The sequence below is a fragment of the Symphalangus syndactylus genome, chromosome 5 (genome assembly GCF_028878055.3).
Source record: "Symphalangus syndactylus isolate Jambi chromosome 5, NHGRI_mSymSyn1-v2.1_pri, whole genome shotgun sequence".
NCBI classification, from domain to species: domain Eukaryota; kingdom Metazoa; phylum Chordata; class Mammalia; order Primates; family Hylobatidae; genus Symphalangus; species Symphalangus syndactylus.
In genome coordinates this window covers 100,508,005-100,528,716 of record NC_072427.2, presented here as the reverse complement: position 1 = coordinate 100,528,716, position 20,712 = coordinate 100,508,005, and the positions used below count along the sequence as shown (strand labels likewise).

The window sequence follows — 20,712 nt, the reverse complement described above, 5'->3', positions numbered from 1 at the left end:
GTAGACTGTAATGCTTAGAGACTCTTCTAACATGAAACAAAGTCTCCTTTTTGGCCTCTTCTGCTAGCTCTGCTATTTTCAGACCCAGGAGACGGACTGAACCCATCTCTTGAGGGATACGGTACTCTCTTGTCCATCAAGCAAATACGTTTAGATTTAAAAAAAAAATACTGTACTTTTTCTTTCAGCTCTAGGGGTCCTTTATCATTCTTTGACAGGCTTTTATATTTAAATTCCAAGTGCTCATTTACTTACAACTTCTTAACTAATCCTTTTGCAGCTGTGCCCACCTGAGCACAAAGACAGGAATAGGGCTTGCCTAAGTAATATCGTGATATTTTAGCAGAATTGCTGAGCAAGCCCTTCAGTTTCGTATTTCTATCATCACATTAAGCAATACTACTTCAACTCAAATACTTTTCAGCATTTATTTCCTCAGGCTGAGGATTCTGGGGCTTCAATTCACTCAGCCTCTCAAGAACTTTCAGTCAAGTGAGGAAAAGAGTCAAATAAATCCCAAGGCATTTCATGCAACCGCCTCAAAACTATAAAAAACTTAATTAGACTATGGTTATTTGACTTAATGATGTTTTAAAACAATATTCACAAATTGTGAGTGAGAAAAAAAACTGCTTGATGCCATACTTCAAAGATGTTGCTTTCAAAATTGCTTTAAGCATGAAGCAACATACATTCTGCCTATTGTAGAATAATGAAGTTGAAATGGTAAAAGTCAATTGTTTCACTAACATTACAGTTCAATTGAATCATGTTAATTAGAATAGGTTGAGGTTGTTCTCACTTAGATCCAGCCTAGTTTCATTCTTTGTCTTGGTGTGGAGCAAAATTTGCTATCAGCCATCATTGTATAAAACATCTTATAATAAGTAAAAACCAGTGATAAAAGATGGGCTTTGCAGATCTCTAATTAGCAAACTCCCTTGAAAGTATACTAATCAAAATACACTTCTAATTTAATTTTTAATAGTGTCATTACCAAGGCATTAAAAAGAAACATAAAACACCTTCCAGAGAAGGAAACACACATCCTGGGAGCAATCGAAGAGTTGCTGCCTTTTGGTGCAGAGAACGCAGCAAGTGAATTTAGTTCTTTTACAGTGTTAAGCCTCATCCTTCAATAACGCTGCTGCAGAAAGTCAGTCTCTTTGTCTTGTCTCACATTTTTTACACCAATATTGTTGTCATTTAAGTTCTTGCCATGGATTGTTCCCGTGTGCAAGTTTGAGCAATCAATCAGTACTGAATATAAATGATTTTGGAAACAGTGTGTAGTGGGAGCTCAACAATCAAAAAGTGAATAAAGTGATGCTCTTAAAAGATGCATGTTATGTGCTGATGCTGTCACCTGTAACAGGACTTCCATCCAACCGCCATACATCCCCCAGGTACCCGGGCCCAGTGCCAAGACAGGAGTGTTTTCAGAAGCGCTGGCATCTAAACATTAAAACAGGCTGCTTATTTCCATTTAATGGTCAATTCACTGGCATAGGGAATAGAGACCATTTTATATCTGCCATCAATATTTTGCTTAGTGTTTTAAAAATGTCACATTGACAGAGGCCTGGAGTGTGACATCAGATTCAAATATTTTCCTCTGCATCCTTAATGCCTTTCAGGCCAAACGGCATGCTGAAGGGCCTTCTGGGCTGCTATCGTATAGACTGGTGTTGAGGATTTGCAATGGCTTATTTGATTTAGAATATATTTATTTAAAGTCTGTTTATTCTTTATTGCTCCATGCTCATTTGCATTTGCATATCCTTTCCATTGTTCTTTGGCATTTGACATGTGATACTACTTATCCTCATTAACCTCTCAGTTCCAGTTTATCACATTGACCCTGACTGAAAGGCTTAGGATGACCTAGTGTTCCTTAGTGTCACCTTGATAATCTCTAATTGTCCTTCAGCTTTCATCTTTGATATTTCTTCCTCCAAAAAGCCTTACCTAAACTTCAGAGACAGGGTTAGCATTCTTTCTAGGGTTCTCATAGTTTCCTGCAATTGTCCCTATTAATGTACACATGACTGCATGAGATTGATTGCTTACTTGTCTGCTTCTCCTGATTAACTTTTGATTCATTGAGGGCAGGGCATTCGGGCTTCATAAATGCAAATCCAAACCACAATGCAATACCACCTTACTCCCGCAAGAATGGCCATAATAAAAAAATTTAAAAAAGTAGATGTTGGCGTGGATGCAGTGTAAAGGGAACACTTCTACACTGCTGGTGGGAATGCAAACTAGTACAACCACTATGGAAAGCAGAGTGGAGATTCCTTAAAGAACTAAAAGCAGAACTACCACTTGATCCAGCAATCCGACTACTGTATATCTACCCAGAGGAAACTAAGTCATTCTACAAAAAAGATACTTGCACATACATGTTTATAGCAGCACAAATTCACAATTGCAAAAATATGGAAGGAACTTAAATGCCCATCAATCAACGAGTGAATAAAGAAAGTGTGATATATATATATATGCACAATGGAATACTACTCAGCCATAAAAAGGAATGAATTAATGGCGTTCGCAGCAACCTGGATGAGACCGGAGACCATTATTCTAAAGTGAAGTAACTTAGGAATAGAAAACCAAACATCGTATGTTCTCACTCATAAGTGGGAGCTAAGCTATGAGTATGCAAAGGCATAAGAATGATACAAGGGGCCGGGTGCAGTGGCTCACAACTGTAATCTCAGCACTTTGGGAGGCTGAGGCGGGCAGATCACAAGGTCAGGAGATCGAGACCATCCTGGCTAACAAGGTGAAACCCTGTCTCTACTAAAAATACAAAAATTAGCCGGGCGTGGTGGTGGGCGCTTGTAGTCCCAGCTACTCAGGAGGCTGAGGCAGGAGAATAGCGTGAACCCAGGAGGCGGAGCTTACAGTGAGCCGAGATTGTGCCACTGCACTCCAGCCTGAATGACAGAGTGAGACTCCGTCTCAAAAAAAAAAAAAAAGATTGATTCAACAGACTTTGGGGACTCGGGGGGAAAGGGTGGGAAGGGAGTGAGCGGTAAAATACTACAAATTAGGTTCAGTGTATACTGTTTGGGTGATGGGTGACCAAAATCTCACAAATCACCACCACTAAATAACTTACTCATGTAACCAAATACCACCTGTTCCCCTAAAACTTATGGAAATAAAACATTAAAAAGTAAAATAAAATTAGGACCCTAAGAAAAGGAAAAACTCATATTCAATGATCATACTGTACCACTTGGTGTGTTTCTCAGTTAAACACACTGAACAGATTTCTGTAATGGAGGCATGATGGTAGCACAGAAGCAGCAACAGAAGCAGCATGGATTTTGGTTTCCCACAGCCCCAGATTCAAATCTACCTGCATCTTTACCAGAGACAAGTTGATTAAAGCAACTGAGGTCTATTTTGCCATTTGTGACGTGGGGTTATAAAAATCTACTGGGCAGGAATGTTGTGAGGATGAGAGCTAAATATTATTCCTATCTAAGCATCAAAGGATGACCAAAGATAGTCATGGTTCTCTTTACTCCTGAGAGATTTCCATTAAGTGCAGTGATTGGATTCAATCTCTATCCTTAGAGATGCTGTGTCATCTGCAAAGCTCAGCTCCTTATAAAGACGTGCATGTATAAAGCTAGTATAAAGCCTATGATGTTAAGAAGTTATTCGCCAAGTAATTTAGGATGTGTAACTGCATGCATACTAGCTTAAATGTTGACAGGGACCCAGACCATCTCGAATTGGCCCGCGGGTAAAAGCAAGTATCAGCTCTGCAGTTTTCAAATTTTGGATATTAACTGAGACGTAACAGGTATTTCTTGTCTGAGTGGACTTTTTCTTGCAGCAAATCACCAGGTGATTTCATGCAAGGTTTACAGCAGTTTTAATGGGATGAGGGCATCTCATGTGAAAGGTTACAAGGCAAGAATAAAATCAGAATGGGAAGCCAATCAAGCAATTTGTTGAAAGAAATGGCTTGTTTCCACCATGGCCTTTCTTTAAACTTTGTTGAAATAGAGGACGTGCTCTACCCTTTGAGGGCAAAGCACTTCATTAGACTTGCTTCCAGAGAGATCGTCACCTATTTTCATTCTCTTTAGGATAAGGTGGACTTTTCTGAAGTTAAATCTCACTTGTGCTTTTCTCTGAGGCTGAGATACCAGCAATTTGCCTTGGACCAAAGGAAAAAAAAAAAAGCTGTGAGGTGATGTTTTGGGGGAAAGACACTGAGGTTAAGTTAAAACCAGGATGTGTTTTAACTTCTTCTCTAGTCTAAGTTACATAAATGGTATGAAAGTCATATATATATATATATATATATAGTCATAAAATATATATTATATATAGTTATATATATTATTTCTTAGAGCAATGTGTGATCTATAGATGTGGGATATATATCATATATGTAATTAATTCTATATTCTATATATGCTCTCTGAAAAAAAAATATATATCATATATTGCTCTAGGAAAATAATTTAAAATCTGGAGTATTCTTTATTGGCACTACATGACCATAAACTTTGGAGGACACTGACTAAACCCAATTGTGAATTCATTTAGCCAACAATGTTCCTTCCTAGATTTTAAAAAGAAGAAAGCCAGCCTTCAAATTAAGAAGTCAAAATTATAGTTTCTCAATTGTCAGAAACAGAAGGTAATAGCAATACATTAAAAATCCCTTCTGAATCATAAATCTTTGCTGATACACCTGTTGAGAGAAACCAGGGATGACACATAGGAACTGGTAGGAATTTTCGATTTCTTCCTAAGAACAATCAAATGTGGCACCTGACAGAAATCCTGCTATGTAATTAGAAAATTGATATAAACGTTCATTGGGCCTGAGGGGTGGGTGTGTGTGTGGCGGGGGAAGACGATCTAAAACCTAAAACTCTTTGTTTCATTCTCAATTCAAAATGCAGATGGGCAAATTATGTATTTATATAGTCCCAAGCTAAAGATCCAAATTTGCTAATTTCTTACTTTGTAGTAATAGCGAACCCTCTTGCTATAAATTCCACATAGGGTGATCATCTAGTCCTGATTTGCCCAGTATTATCTAGATTTTAAAATGGCAAGTCCTATGTCCAGGGGAGATACTCTCGGTCCCAGGTGAAAACCAGAATCATTTATTACCCTACTTCTAGGACAAGTCTGGTATGAAATGGTCCTTTTTCTCAGTAAGTAGCCTCAGAGTATCAGTCAGGGTGTCCTAATTTCAGAATCAGTAAAATATAGTGCCCCACAGTATAGATACAACATCCACTTTACACTTGGTAGGTTCCCAGGATCATAGCACTACTGAGAAAGTCACATGGATTCTCTAATTCCTTAAATTTGTAGGCAAATCAATTACTTATAAATAAAATCCAATGTGAGGTGTTCTAAGAATATCTTGTTTTTTTTCTTTTCCTTTTTTATTTATTTATTTATTTTTTGAGATGGAGTTTCACTCTTACTGCCCAGGCTGGAGTGCAATGGCACGATCTTGGCTCACTGCAACCTCTGCCTCCCAGGTTCAAGTGATTCTCCTGTCTCAGCCTCCCAAATAGCTGGGATTACAGGTACATGCCACCACACCTGGCTAATTTTTGTGTTTTTAATAGAGAAGGGGTTTCATCACATTGGTCAGGCTGGTCTCAAACTCCTGACCTCAGGTGATCCACCCGTCTCAGCCTCCCAAAATGCTGGGATTACAGGCTTGAGCCACCACGCCCGGCCTCTAAGAATATTTTCTTGCTCAAAGAATCTTATAGTAAACCTTTTTAAAAAGTAGTTGTTCTTGTATTTTGTTTCGAAAAGCTGAAATGCTATTCTGGTCTTGTTTAAGTTGGGAGTACTCTACATTGGAGGACATGCTTTAGAATAAAATCTACGTGGTTGAAATCAGTGTTTCTTCTCCTACCTATAGTAGTCACTACTGGCGTCCTGCCCAATGCTCCTACACCAGCCTGGTACACTCACGCCCTAGCTATAGGCAGTGTTGGTTATCTTTGATCTACAAGAGCCTCCTGGTTCTGAGATACCTGGGAGATCGTGTCCCAAATTCCCAGAAAGGTGATGACCAATAGCCAATGAATGAGTAATACCGGGGTATGCTAGCCTCCTAGGGGGACCATGCATATTTGGATGAAAATTTATGTTCTAAAGGTCCCCTGTGGGATATGGTTAATATTTGATTTCTCCCAGTTTCTTCCTCTGTCTTATCCAACCTTCCTTACTGGTTTCCCCTGAGAGCACTTCCTCAATAGGTCACTTGCACAAGATTCCCCATCTTAGGCTGTCCCTCTAGGGAAACTGACCTCTACTATATCTTATGATATGTGAATCCATAATTTACTAAAATTTTCTTCCCAACTGGCAAATTTGCTGTTTATTTGTCTATTCATGGTAATAATTATAGTATCTTCAAGACAATGTGGAAACTTACTATAAGATCATAGAGAAGGAGGATGATGGAAGGTAGCATATTGACTGCCTATCAGACTATATATCATCTCAGTTGGTGTATCAGTCTGTTCTCATGCTGCTAATAAAAACATACCTGAGATTGGGTAATTTATAAAGGAAAGAGGTTTAATGGGCTCGCAGTTCCACATGGCTAGGGAAGCCTCACAATCATGACAGAAAATGAAGAAAGAGCAAAGGAACATCTTATATGGCAGCAGGCAAGAGCGAGAGCATGTGCAGGCGAATCCCTCTATAAAACCATGAGATCTCGTGAGACTTATTCACTATCACAAGAACAGCATGGGAAAGACCCACCCTCATGATTCAATTACCTCTCACAGGGTCCTTCCCATGACACATGGGAATTATGGAAGCTATAATTCGAGATTTGGGTGGGGACACAGCCAAACCATATCGGTTAGTTATGACCCAAACCCTGCAAGACAGGCTTTTGAAAAATATCCTTAAAAAAAAAATCAATAGGAAGCTGAATTTCAGGCGAAGATGACATTGTAAGTTAAAATGAGAAACCCAAGCTTAACTTAGGTTGTCTCATTCCAAAGACTTTGTTATTTGTGTTTATTTTATCTTCCTTTACTTCTTCGTTTTTATCTTTAATTGCTCAATGTATAAATCCAGCTTAAAAAACCCTTATTTCATGAATAACCTCAATAACTCTCAAAATGAATATTGTTGAGCTTGAATTTTTCATAAGCTATAATTAATTTCAAAAGTTCATACCTGAATAAAATAGAATGAATAAAAAGCACTGGTATAATGTAGTAGATGTGTAACCCTATATAAGAGTCAACATGTTATTCACTAAGTCCAAAGTGTGGATTCTCCAACTAAACACATGCAGAATAATTGTCTAATGCTGGAGTAATCTTTCATAGAGAGAATTTCATTTATTGTCTTTATTTTTGAAATGTTTTGTTGGCAAATCTTGTTGACATAATGTGGATAATTGCCATCTTTAGCTGTACGTGTTTTTTGTGTATAATTATGCTATGATTTTATTTCTAAAAATAGTGTGATGAAAAGAAAATGTGTAATGCATTGAACAGAGCAAACTTAGTAGAGGTTCAAAATTAGGTGAACAGTTTGTCACACTTAAAATCTTCATTATTCCTTTAAAATTAAATCCCTTGCAATTATTGAAATTGTCCTCTAAAATATTTGGCAGTGACTACACTCATGACATGTATTAATTCAGAAAAATGTTCATTTTTCCCTTTCTTATTCAGAAGAATTTTAAACACAAATGCTGTCATTCCTTGATTAGAACCTTTTTTGGGTTGTAAGTCATAACTAGACTACTTGAGTGAATCTAGATTTAGGTAATTAGATGTTAGTACCAGCCTGTTTTCCATTGCAGAATATTTAAAAATGGTATAAGATATTTAGAAGGGAGGAAAAGGGCATTTTTTAAAAGGCATTTTTTAAAGGCATTGCCTTTACTCTTATTAATCATGCCACTTAAACTTTAAAGCTGAATTTAATACGGAATCAATAAAAGAAAGCAATGAGTAGAAAATCTCTAACATTTATAACCAAAAGGTCAGTTCAAGTTATAGTGTCAAAACCTGAATTTCCAAGGCAAACCTCAGAATTATCTATTTAAATAAAAGCCAACAATGAATGTTTTCATCTGTTTCTCTGAGTGATTCTTCTTAAGCTGCACATAGAGGAAGTCAGTATTCAAGTATTATTTTCAAGTTGTAATTAGCTTGAAGTTTAAATCATTAGTTTGTAATTTTAATAATGTAGATGACTAAAGCCCAGGCTGGGGGATAAACTTGTGGTTTGGCCTATGGAGGACCAAGAAGGAACAGTGGGAGGTTAGTGGAGAGGGCTTGCCCTCCTTCTCTGCAAGACCCATCCACTCTGCAGCTCACATCTCTGACTCTCCTGCTGTTTTGGAAATTAGGGAGAAAGAACAGTTTGATCCAGGCCTTTCTTCTTCCCTTCTCACTACCTCCTGTTCCTCAGGGTGAGCTCACAGCAGGTCTGTGTTGCTCTGTTAGATCCTTACGTAGTCTAACATGTGGAGGGCACGAGGCCATGCTTATTTTGCCTTAAGTTAATTGATGTGTCTATTAATATCTTCCATACTGTGGATCGTTATGAAGCTTTACTTGTGAAGAATGCAATAGAAAGCACATCGTAATATATACCTCACATCATTGGTTATATTGAATTATACAGGGGTAGAGGACGGGCAACATAATTTGACCTTATCTTAATGCCTAAAATGCAATCTTTCTCAAACTTGCATAAGATCATCTAAGTTTCTGGGAAGTGAATGTGAGAAGTAATTCGTTTTCAGAGATCTTGTCAGGTGATTTGGTGCACACTTAATTGTGAGAATCTTTGGCCCACAGAATTGCTCTGGATCCTTAGTACAGCATAGAAGGCCCTTGATTATCTGGCCTCTGCTGATACCATTTAACCGCCTACCATACTTCATTCAGCCGCCAACCAGTTCCCAAGAGTGGAGTGTTCTTCCCCACCACGCTGCCTGCCATTCTCCAATTCATCCTCCAAACTGAGGCCAACCCTCATGTCCTCTGAGAAGGTACTGAGGTGGAAGAACTCTGTTGTCCTGACAACCACTTCCCCATGCCTGCTATAATGTGACCAAATGTATGCAAATATGTAACGCATATATTTGCTTTCATGTCTCTCTTCATGCTGAACTCTGCTTCCTTGAAGTTAGGGACCATGTCTCTCTCGTCTTATTAGTACAGTTCCCACCAGCACTTCCAGCACATAGTATATCTTGCTCAATATTGATTGCAAAGTGAATGTTTCAGAGTCATCCTAGTAAATGGTATGCATGACTATTTGTCCTTTAATTAAATGGTTCTTCTCTTGAAGAGTGAATATGAGCAAAGTTATGGACAAAGTTGTGTCTCCCCAAATTCGTATGTTGAAGCCTTAACCCCCAGCACCTTAGAATGTGACTATATTTAGAGATAGGGCCTTTTTAGAGGTAATTAGGGTTAAATGAGGTCATAAAAGTAGGGCCCTAATCCAATATCTTAGTCCATTTGTATTGCTGTAACAAAATACCACAGACTAATTTATTTTAAAAAAGAAATTTGTTTATCACAGATTTGGAGGTAGGGAAGTCTAACATTAAGGTGCCAACATCTGGTGAGGGCCTTTTCGCTAAGTCATCCCATGACGGAACGCGGAAGGGCAAGAGAGCATCAGAGGATGCAAGCACATGAGAGATGGGGGACCAAACTCATTCTTTTATCAGGTATGGATAACAGCAGTAATCCATTCATGAGGGCAGAGTCCCATGTTTTAATCGCCTGCTGAAGGTCCCACCACTTAATGCTGTTGCATTGGGGATTAAGTTTCCAATACATGAACTCTGGGTGACAGATTCAAATCATAACAGCCAGTGTGAATGGTATCTTTCTAAGAAGAAACATTGCCAGAGATGAACACATGAAGAAAAGACCAGGGGAAGACACAGCAAGAAGTTGGCCATCTCAAGTCAGGGAGAAAGGTCTCGGAGAAAACCAAGCTTGCTGACACCTTGATGATGGGCTTCCGGCATCACTTCTCCTTTTATTTGTGTTTCAAATAGAATTTTTATTAATAGGGCACTGTTTGACGATTCTCTCTCTAGTTTTTACTAATTGATTCATGTACTCCAGTCATAATTTTATTGGTGGATGTCAATGTTTAGCATCATTGGTTTTTGTATGTGTTGATGAGCACACTATTTCTAGCCTGGGAATTGTGAAGAACAATCAATTATACTAAATGAATCACCCAGCACATTTTCAATATGAACCTTTGGCAAAGCATCCTCCTTTTTGCCCTGGATGCCTGAAGAATGGGTTCCATTGGCACTGCAGTATTTGAAAAAACAAATGTTGCATGTTGAAATGGTGATCAAATCACATTTCAGGAGTTTTGCAGTTGTAAGAAGGCCTATTCCAACACAAATTCAAAGGGTAAAAAATTTGATTTATGTGATGAAAATATTTTAAGACAGGAAAATATGGTTTAAATAAACCCTCTGGGTTCTTGTAGTGGACTACTTGTTACCTCTCTAGCATAATTTATCAGGTTCTTGTATTATGGTAACTATGCTAGCTATTATCTTAACTATTTGTATTGCAAACATTTATTATGTACTTATACATGTATGTATTATGTTAGTTATTCATGTTAGCACTCTCTTTCCCAATTAGTTGTTAACTTTTTGATGGTGGAAAGTATTTTACTTACGTCTGAATTCCATTACTAGCATTTGGTAGATATCCAAAATATTTGTGGAAGGCATAATTGAATAAAGCAGCACTTCCAAAAGTTACACACATTTAAGTCATGACAGAAAAGTAGAGGGAAGGTACCAAGACCTAAGGAATCAGGATCTGCTTTCTGCTGGCCATGACACTGAGAAAAGGTGACAGGATTACAATGCGGGAGAAACAGATCCCTGTGCCCCACACCATCACCCCATTGTCCCTTTTTCTCTTCATGGAAGATTTGGGTTGGTACACATGGCCTTGAGCAAGTCACGTGATTTCACCTCTTTGGTGGTGGAACTGAAGGGGCAGTCAGACTCAATTCCTGTGCATTCCCAAATCAGTTCTTACACCTCAGTTCAACTCTTATGAGATTTTTCTTTGAATTTTGAAGGCTTTCTAAGTTTGAGAATTCCCTATTGGCCTGTGAATGTGCAAGAGAGGAGTGACACCTTTAAACATGAATTAATAACTCATTAATTAAGGTAATCGGCCGGGCGCGGTGGCTCACGCTTGTAATCCCAGCACTTTGGGAGGCCGAGGCAGGCGGATCACGAGGTCAGGAGATCGAGACCACGGTGAAACCCCGTCTCTACCAAAAATACAAAAAAATTAGCCGGGCGTGGTGGCGGGCGCCTGTAGTCCCAGCTACTCGGAGAGGCTGAGGCAGGAGAATGGCGTGAACCCGGGAGGCGGAGCTTGCAGTGAGCCAAGATTGCGCCACTGCACTCCAGCCCGGGCGAGAGAGCGAGACTCTGTCTCAAAAAAAAAAAAAAAAAAAAAAAAAAAAAAAAAAAAAAAATTAAGGTAATCATTCATTTGGTTAACAAACTTTCCTTTTGTTAACACTTTAATATAGAATTTCTGAGAGTAAGATCAAGAGGCCAAGGTACCCTTGGGGAATATAGTATAGGGAAAAGAGAACAAAGAAGGCATTTTATGGATTTCAAACATTTGTTTATACTTAGTCCTGACTTTTGAATAGAAGACTTAGATGCAATTCATCATGACGTTATTTCATTTGTTTTTAATTAAAGAAGGCTCACTCAGTATCTGTTGTATAAACATAGCCCTGATGGAATAACTGTACAATTACTGTCTTTCTCAGGTCCCCAGAGTACTATACAATGACAAATATCTGAAATTCACCCTTCATCTAAGCAATGTAATCCATGTCCAGTCACCCACAATTTTAAGTCGGTTCTCAGAAAAGTTATTTAAAAACAAATCTGAAGTATACACAATAATGGTGATGAAAATAAACATTAAGCAAAGGAAGAAATGATAAACATAACCTTAGACCACATAAGTTCCTAGGATGTCAGCTATTTCAGGAACTGAAATGATGCATTTATCATATGTTCATCTGTTCAATATATAATTATTTTAACTATTATGTGTGCTGTTTATAACCCATTATCTTGCAATAACAGCTTGCATGGATCACTGCATAATTTAAAAATATAATATCTTTTCTTGCCAATATTTGATTTCCAACTCTAAATCTGCTGACTTTAACAATGTCTATGCCATGTACTCTGGGTAAACTGGTTTTTATTTCCTAAGGATTTATCTTAGAATATACACCTGGGTTTTCTTTTACAAAAAGCTAGTTTTGTTTGGCTCTGGTTCATGTGGTGGCTTGTTTTCTGAAATGCAATAAATTGGCTTCTGTACATGCAAATCAACTAAATGGTCAGGATCACAAACCTGAGACATTCATATAGGTGAAGTGGGTGGGAATGGGGCTCTTGTCTAATTAGCTAGATAATGTGGTCAATAAAACCCAAAAATCAGATTAGTCAGTCTCAAATTACTCAAATTACTTTGATCATATTAATCATATAATTGTCTTTGTTGCCCAGATGCTTATCATTAAAGGTAAACAATATGTTATTTATGGATGGTTTATCTATGAAGATGAACAATGGATTCCACATGGGTTGAATTCATATCTTGCTCTAGTTTGTCTGGTTGAATGAGATATTATATTTAAAGAAATATTTATTTATTTAGTCACCAAGATTTATTGAGCCCCTACTATGTGCAGGAAGAGAACTAGGTACTAAGTTAATAAAACGAATTTAACAGCTCTTGTTTCCAAGAAATGCAATGAATACTGGAGAGGTAGACACATAGAAATGTATTTATAGTACAATGATAAAAATGCAATGGTGAAGATATACACAGCGTAGTTTTGGATGAATGAGGAAAGGAGAAATGTATGTATGTGTGTGTGTGTGTGTGTGTGTGTGTGTGTGTGCTATTTGCAAAAGCTTTCTGGAAAATGTGATGCCTGAGCTGAGCTATTGGGTTTAGTCCAACATAGAAGAAGAGGGAGTGGCAGAAAGGGCATTCTTAGCAGAGGAAAAAAGATGGACAGCAGCACAAGTAGACACTGAGGAAAAGGCACAATGTCTTTTCCTGTGATTTTGGAGAAAGAGAATGGGCATGAAAAAAGTTTGCTAAATGAGTTGCTGGAAATTGAAGGTGTTCACACCTACTAAGTTCAGTTTTCTTCCTTTCTTTCTTTTTTTTTTTTTTTTTGAGACAGAGTCTTGCTCTGTCGCCCAGGCTGGAGTGCAGTGGTGGATGTCAGCTCACTGCAATCTCCGCCTCCCAGGTTCAAGCGATTCTCCTGCCTCAGCCTCCCGAGTAGCTGGGACTAGAGGCACCTGCCACCACGCCAGGCTAATTTTTTGTGTTTTTAGTAGAGATGAGGTTTCACCGTGTTAGCCAGGATGGTCTCGATCTCCTGACCTCGTGATCTGCCCGCCTCGGCCTCCCAAAGTGCTGGGATTACAGGCGTGAGCCACCGTGCCCGGCCAATTTTCTCACATAAGTTGGCGGTAAGTTGAGAATGAAGGTAGTAAAGGTTGAATTGTGGCCCAGTGAAATAATAAATTGCCGAGGGGAATGGAAGAGATGAGTAGACACAAGTGAAAGGATTGAGAGGTGGCCCTAGGAGCCTAGTTACTGTTGGACACCACGGATTTGTCATGAGGTGGAACTGCAAGGATGGATGATTTTTTGAGATACATCCTTGCCTGGGCATCAGGAAAGAGAAGGCACACTATAGTACTGACACAGCATTAGACTTTTCTTATGTGGGTGTAGCAGAAAATGAGGTGAAAAGGAATTAAGGGTATTCCTGAAAGAGTAGTATTCTAGATGGTTTTGAAAAGAAAGAGAAGCCAATAGGAGGTAGATAGATAAATAAAATGGAGGGAACATAAAGCCAAGGATCTCCATGAAGCAACAAAAAAATATAGTATGGAGAAATTTGACACTATATAGTTGTGGTAGGCAGAATTCTGAGATGAACCTCTGTGTCCTATGCCCTTTGTAATTCCCTCCCCTTGAGTGTGAGTGGGACCTGAGAATGTGGTGGGTGTCATTCTATTGATTATGGCAAAGGGAAAGGAATGTTTTGCGATGCAATTAGGTACCGTCATCAATTGACTTTGACTTAATAAAAAATAAGATTATCCTGCGGGGCAGGGCTGACCTAATCAAAATAGTTCTTTAATAAAAAGGGATTTAGAAAACAGAGATTTGCTCTCTTCTGGTCTTAAGGAAACAAGCTGCCAATAATGTCTGCAAAAAGTGAATTCTTCCAACAACTACGTGAGCTTGGAAGAGGACCTTGAACCTAGAATGAGACTGCAGCAGCCCCAGCCAACACCCTTCTCAGCTTTGTGAGACCCTGAGCAAAGAACACAGCAAACTTGTCCAGACTTCTCATCTACAGAAACTGAGATAATAAATGGTTGTTGTTTTAACCTCCCTAGTTTGTGTGCATGTGTGTGTGTTTGTTTTGTTTTTTGTTTTTGTTTTTGAGACAGGCTCTCTTGTTCCCTCTCTGTCACTTAGGCTGGAGTGCAGTGGCGAGATCATGGCTGTTTGCAACCTCTGTCTCCTGGGTTCAAGTGATCCTCCCACCCTCTTGAGTAGCTAGGACCACAGGCATGCACTACTATGCCTGGCTTTTTTTTTTTTTTTTTTTTTTTTTTTGTAGAGAGGGGGTTTCACCATGTTACTCAGGCTGGTCTAGAACTCCTGAACTCAAGTGATCCGACCACCTCAGTCTCCCAAAGCGCTGGGATTACAGGCCTGAGCTACTGCGCCTAGCCAGTTCGTGGTAAGTTTTTATGCAGCAGTAGGAAACTATTATACTGGTAGAGCTAAAAATGCATATAAGCAGCAGTCCTGCTTCTGGGTGTATAGTCTCAAGCTGGGTTGTTTTTACAGATTGAATAATTGTGTACCCCCACATTTATATGTTGAAGTCATAACCCCCAATGTGATGGTACTAGCAGGTGAGGTCTTTAGATGAAAATTAGGTTTAGATGAGGTCATGAGGTAGAGTCCCCATGATGGGATGAATGTCCTTGTAAGAAGAGGAAGACAGCAGTGCGGCTTCTCTTTATTATGTGAGAATACAACGGGAAGATAACCATCTACAAGCCAAGAAGAGGGCCCTCACCGGAACTTGACCATGATGGCACTTTGATCATGGATTTTTAGCCTCCAGAACTATGAGAAATAAATGCCTTTTGTTTAAGCCACCCAGTCTATAGGATTTTGTTCTAGCAGCCCAAGCTAAGACAGCTGTTCATTATGGTAGCCAGAGGTGGCTGTTGAGCACTTGAAATGTGGCTAGTCAGAATTGAGGTGTACCATAAGTGTAAAAGACACACTGGATTAAAAAGACTCATGAAAGAAAGTACAACTGCTCATTAATACATGAAAGAAAGTACAACTGCTCATTAATAATTCAAATATTGATGACATTATGAAATGCTAATATTTTGGATATACTGGGTTAAATAAAATATGTTATTAAAATTAATTCCACCTGTCTTTTACTTTTAATGTGGCTACTAAAAACTCTAATATATATGCGACTCACATTATGTTTTTATTGGACAATGCAACAGTGCTTCTCTAGAGCAAATCTTGGATTTGTGCATGAGAGTCTATTACTTAAATGTTCAATACAGCATTGTGTGAATGTGTGGAAAAAAAAAAAAGAGGTCACCAAAATATCCATGCAGAGAGGATTGGACAAGTACACTGATGTGTATTCAATGCGTAAGTTATTCCCTCTACTTGGATCTTTCATCTTCTTAATGTTTGCATGCTTTGCTCCCTACTTTCTTTCAGAGATTTATTCAAGTTCCATGTTATCTGTGAGAAGTTTTATAATATAGCAATGCCCATTTCTCTCTTAAGGGCATTGTATGGTATGCCCTTCCCTCTTCTGAGCTTTGTTTTTTCAATGATCCTTGTCTGATTTCCCTGACTAGAGTATAAGTTTCATGAGAGTGAGGACTTTTCTTTGCTCCTGATTGCATTCTTGGTGTCTAAAAGTGTCTGCCACATACTAGGTATTCAGTAAATACTTTTGGAATGGATTAATTATAGAATACTAGATTTCAGTGAAAAATGAATGAACTGGATAAATAATATGTACCAACTTAGATATAATTCAAACCTTGAGATAATTAGAAAAGCAAATTGTTAAAGAAATAGATATAGACACAAATACACACACACACACACACAGTCTCACAAAACATATATATCCTCACTTCCCTCCATAAACATGTGTGTGTGTATATATATATATATATATATAAAATATATGAGTAAAATGATATTCATCTAAGTAAATTAAACATGTGTGCACCTGTGTACACATACATGCACACATATATCACAGACCGGATAAAAAGCAAATTCTTTAATTAATGTGGGGTAGAACCAGGACATTAGTAGTTGAATGGGAAAACAAGGATAATTGACATGAGTCGCTGAGGCTATTTTATAAATATCAATGTTATTTAGAATCATATAAACTAAGAAGAGTTTGGCAGAAACCTTTATCCGAGGCCAACACTCCCTTGCAACATTTCTTGTTGGAGATTGTTCACCTAGTTACTGATTGAATATCTCAGGAATAGGTGTCTTAATGCTTTAGTTATTGCTGCGGTTCAAAGGCTTTTGTCTCCTTGAAAATTCATGTAGAAACTTAATCTCCAATGCCACAGTATTAAGAGGTGGGGCCTTTAGGAAAGGATTAATTCATGAGGCTGGAGCCTTAATGAATGGGGTTAGGAACCTTATAAAGGGGCTGGAGGGAATTAGCTAGGCCCTTTTTGCCATTTTGCTTTTCCACCATGTGGAAACACAGCAAGAAAGCCCTCGCCAGAGACTGGATGCTGGTACCTTTATCTGGGACTTCTCAGCCTCCAGAACTGTAAGAAATAAATTTCTGCCTGGGCACGTGGCTTACACCTGTAATCCCAGCACTTTGGGAGGCTGAGGCGGGCAGATCACGAAGCCAAGATATCAAGATCATCCTGGCCAACATGATGAAACCCCATCTCTATTAAAAATACAAAAATTAGCCAGACGTGGTGGTGCACGCCTGCAGTCCCAGCTACTCGGAGGCTGAGGCAGGAGAATCGCTTGAACCTGGGAGGCAGAGATTGCAGTGAACTGAGATCGCACCACTGCACTCCAGCCTGGCGACAGAGTGAGAATCTGTCTCTAAAATAAAATAAAATAAAAATAAATAAATTTCTGTTCTTTATAAATTAGCCAGTCTCAGGTGCTGTGCTATTATAATACAAACAAACAAAGACGTTTATATATAAGACAAAACATATATAATTGGTAAAAAAATGTAAACAATGAACCTTTAGAAACTAATCTATTTTATCCATCCAGAGTTGTACAGGGAATTGAGGGAAGGACCTAAACACCCACTCTTCCTTAGGTCTAAACATCCTAAATGTGAGGGGCTGCTGGGATTTATGGCTTTCTTTTACACAGTGAAGACCAGCTAGGGATGCTGAAGAATGAGGGGTCAGAATGCAGGTAACTTTCAAGAGGTGCAGAATGAGAAATATAAATGGAAATTTTTCTAAAGAGCAGAAATTTGATTGAGGTTGCTGCCAGATCCAATGTCATCTAATTAAACTAAGAAACAGCTTGTCCTGGCAATCAAGATCGAATGGCATGCAATAATGGGAAGTGTTACTCAGTGAAGACACAGTAGGATAAAAATATGTCAGAGCTTACGTTTCTCCAGGGACTTTTTTATTTTCAGTACTGTAACTTTTTACCCAGATCCCATACAAAACCAGCCGACCAACCAACCAAACAAACGAAAACCCCACTCCATAGTGACCTACTAAGTACAAATCCAAACAAATATTAAGCACATGTAGGTGCCTAAATGAATAATTTTATTTTTTACTCTTTGATTTTTAAAAGCTTGAATTCAAATATTAGGTTTATATATTCAAATGTATAATCTCCATTTCATCAAATAGAACCATAAATTATGTTTTTTGTAGCAAAGCAGTGGCAGAAAACTGCCCATATTTCATATATCTCAGTGACATCCCATAAGCATTGATATTTAGAAATAATTTTTCATTCTTATGCAGTAAATTTATTTTGAAGCAGATCAATTAGGAACTATTTATATAGTTTAAAATTGAGTATTAGTTTAGCAAAATGTATTAAGAATTTGCTAGAATTTAACTTTCTGGCTTCAGTTCAATAAGCATCTTTTAAAATGCCTGCCATGTACAGGCACAGTGCTCTGAGGACACAAAGATAAATTGACTTTCTGTCCCACAGAAAGATCTTACAGTGCCTGAGTGAAGCATGTTAAGTGCTAACATAAAGATATGCCAGAGCTACGGAGTTGAAAGGAGGACCCACCCTCCAGCAGAGGTTCAGGAAAGGCTTTCTAGAGAAAAGCAATTCTAAGAGTTGGTCTAAGTGAAAAATGGGAGGTAGGGCTTTGCAGGCAGGCTGAAAGGTACATGACAAAAAGGGTGTTATTAGGCAGGTTTAGTCAGGAAAACAAAAAGCCATCTATCTGCACTCTGTATGGAACTGGATGGTGGACACAGGAAGCTATGAGCAAGTGTGTGTTCGTAAGGGTAGAATACCTACTGCACATTTATGTATATTGCTTTGCTTATATGTGGACAATAGTTACAAAAGGGCTGAGATTAAAGATACAGAGCCTAGTTAGAGGCTATTTTAATAGTCCAGGTGAAAAATGATGAGGGCAGTGCGCAAAGAAGGTTGGGAAAAAATATCTCTGACAGACAGTTGACAGGACTTAGTTAATCAGATGAGTGTACTGAGGGGATGAGGTCTTAGGTAACCTGTAGAGCTATGGTTTGAGTGGCAGGCTCCATCGTACTGTAATGCTTCCACTCAGGTACTAGTAAAACGGGTATCAGGACACCAGAGTGGGAGACAGACACCCCTCAGTGTTCCCGATACATAAGTATAAAGGAAGTGTTCTCCAGAGATGGTTCTAGATCTTGTGGGCCCAACTACGAAATAAAGCATATACAAAAGAGGTCACGAGAGTGGTAGAAGTGATTGCTGAAGAGACTTCTCTGGGGACAGCTGTTGTCTCTCTGCGGGTCCACACTGCCCAGTCTTGTCTTTGGGGTGCCACTTTCTAACACCACTCCTGGTGAACAGAGCTTCCAGGGGGTCACTCAAGAGAAGTCTGAAATAGGTTCACTGCAGCTGAAGATGCAGAAGACCAATGACTGATCTAAATGTGAGAAAGGCAAAGTGGACTACAGACTGTGATGTGACTCCCGAGTGACAAGAGTGCTAACCAGAGTTGACCAATTGCTTTTTTGGCTGACAGGGAGAAGTTGGTTGCACTGGGATTAGAGACGACCCCAGAATTTCCAGGAAAGGAGTAAATGAGTGTTTCCTATGCACCAGATTTAAATCCAGCATACTTTGTGGGAATGTCCTGGGTTATAGTCAATGGGACTGTCTAAAGGGGTCAGGAGGCTTCAGCAGAGAGAGCATGAGGTGTACTGCTGGGTGTCAAGAGGCTGAGGAAACAGTGCAAGCTTCCACTGAAATAGGAATCCATCACCCAATGAGTAAAATAAACTTCAGAAGAGATGGTCAAACAGGAACTCATGGAGTCAAAAGGAAATGCTTCAAGAAAAAGAATTAGCTTCAGAAATCTCCCAGGCCTACCAGGGACACCATCTTAAACTGTCTGCTAAGCCCAGAAAGCACAGAGCAGCCCAGCCCAGCGAGATCTGTCCTGTTTATTTTTGAGCCTAGTAGAAGGCACAACAGCCACGGGAGTTGGGAGGAAGTAAGAAGGGAAAGGAGAAAGAGGAGAAGGCGTTCATCCCTCCTCCGTCATGTCACCAGTCTTCCAGAAGGATCAAGCTCAGAGAGGGGAGGCATTTGATGTTACATCAACTTGGACTTTTGATTAATATCTTAGACTGGATATTCTAATCATGAAGTTGAGGCTGTGCTTTAACATAAGGAAGCTCTAGGACTGTTATTACCTTAAATCAAAAAAAAGTCATGAGATTTGCCCAGATTATTCTACTGAATAATTTTAAGTAGGAGGGGAGATTAAAAATAGAATTGGCTTTGCTGTTTCAGCAGTTGTGTTTGTTAGATATACCAGCTGCATTGTCATTAACTGACAGTGGAGCTATTTTAACAATAATAGATTTAACAGACAAAAAAATAATATAGCCTGACGGAGAATTTGTTGATATGGAGGTAGCAGCAGAACCACCAAGTGGAAATTTCCAGAAGGGAGATGACTGGATGAATTTGAACTTAGGGGAAAATTTAGGGTTGTACTCAAATAAACACTTGCATATTTCTCTTGAACAAATCTGTTTCCCTTTCAGCTCTTTATGAATGGTGATCACTTCTAAACCAAGATATCTGCAATTCTGTCCTCATTAATCTTTGTTGGTTTACCTGTTTCAATCATACCTATACATAGCTACCAAGATAAGCTATCTGAAACTTCGTTTTGTCTCTGCCTCAAAAACAGTGGCTTTCTATCAATTATCAATCAAATTTGAATTTTAGCAGACAATTTCCAATTGTCTTTCCACGTTTACTTAAACATATTTTTTACCAC

The 20,712-nt window shown here is 38.8% G+C and overlaps 1 protein-coding gene across 10 annotated transcripts in view; it reads right to left on the bottom strand.

Annotated features, from left to right (window-relative positions):
- GRIK1 (glutamate ionotropic receptor kainate type subunit 1) overlaps positions 1–20,712 on the bottom strand; it is a 430,746-nt gene that overhangs the window by 83,557 nt on the left and 326,477 nt on the right. The gene's annotated exons all lie outside the window — the stretch shown is intronic.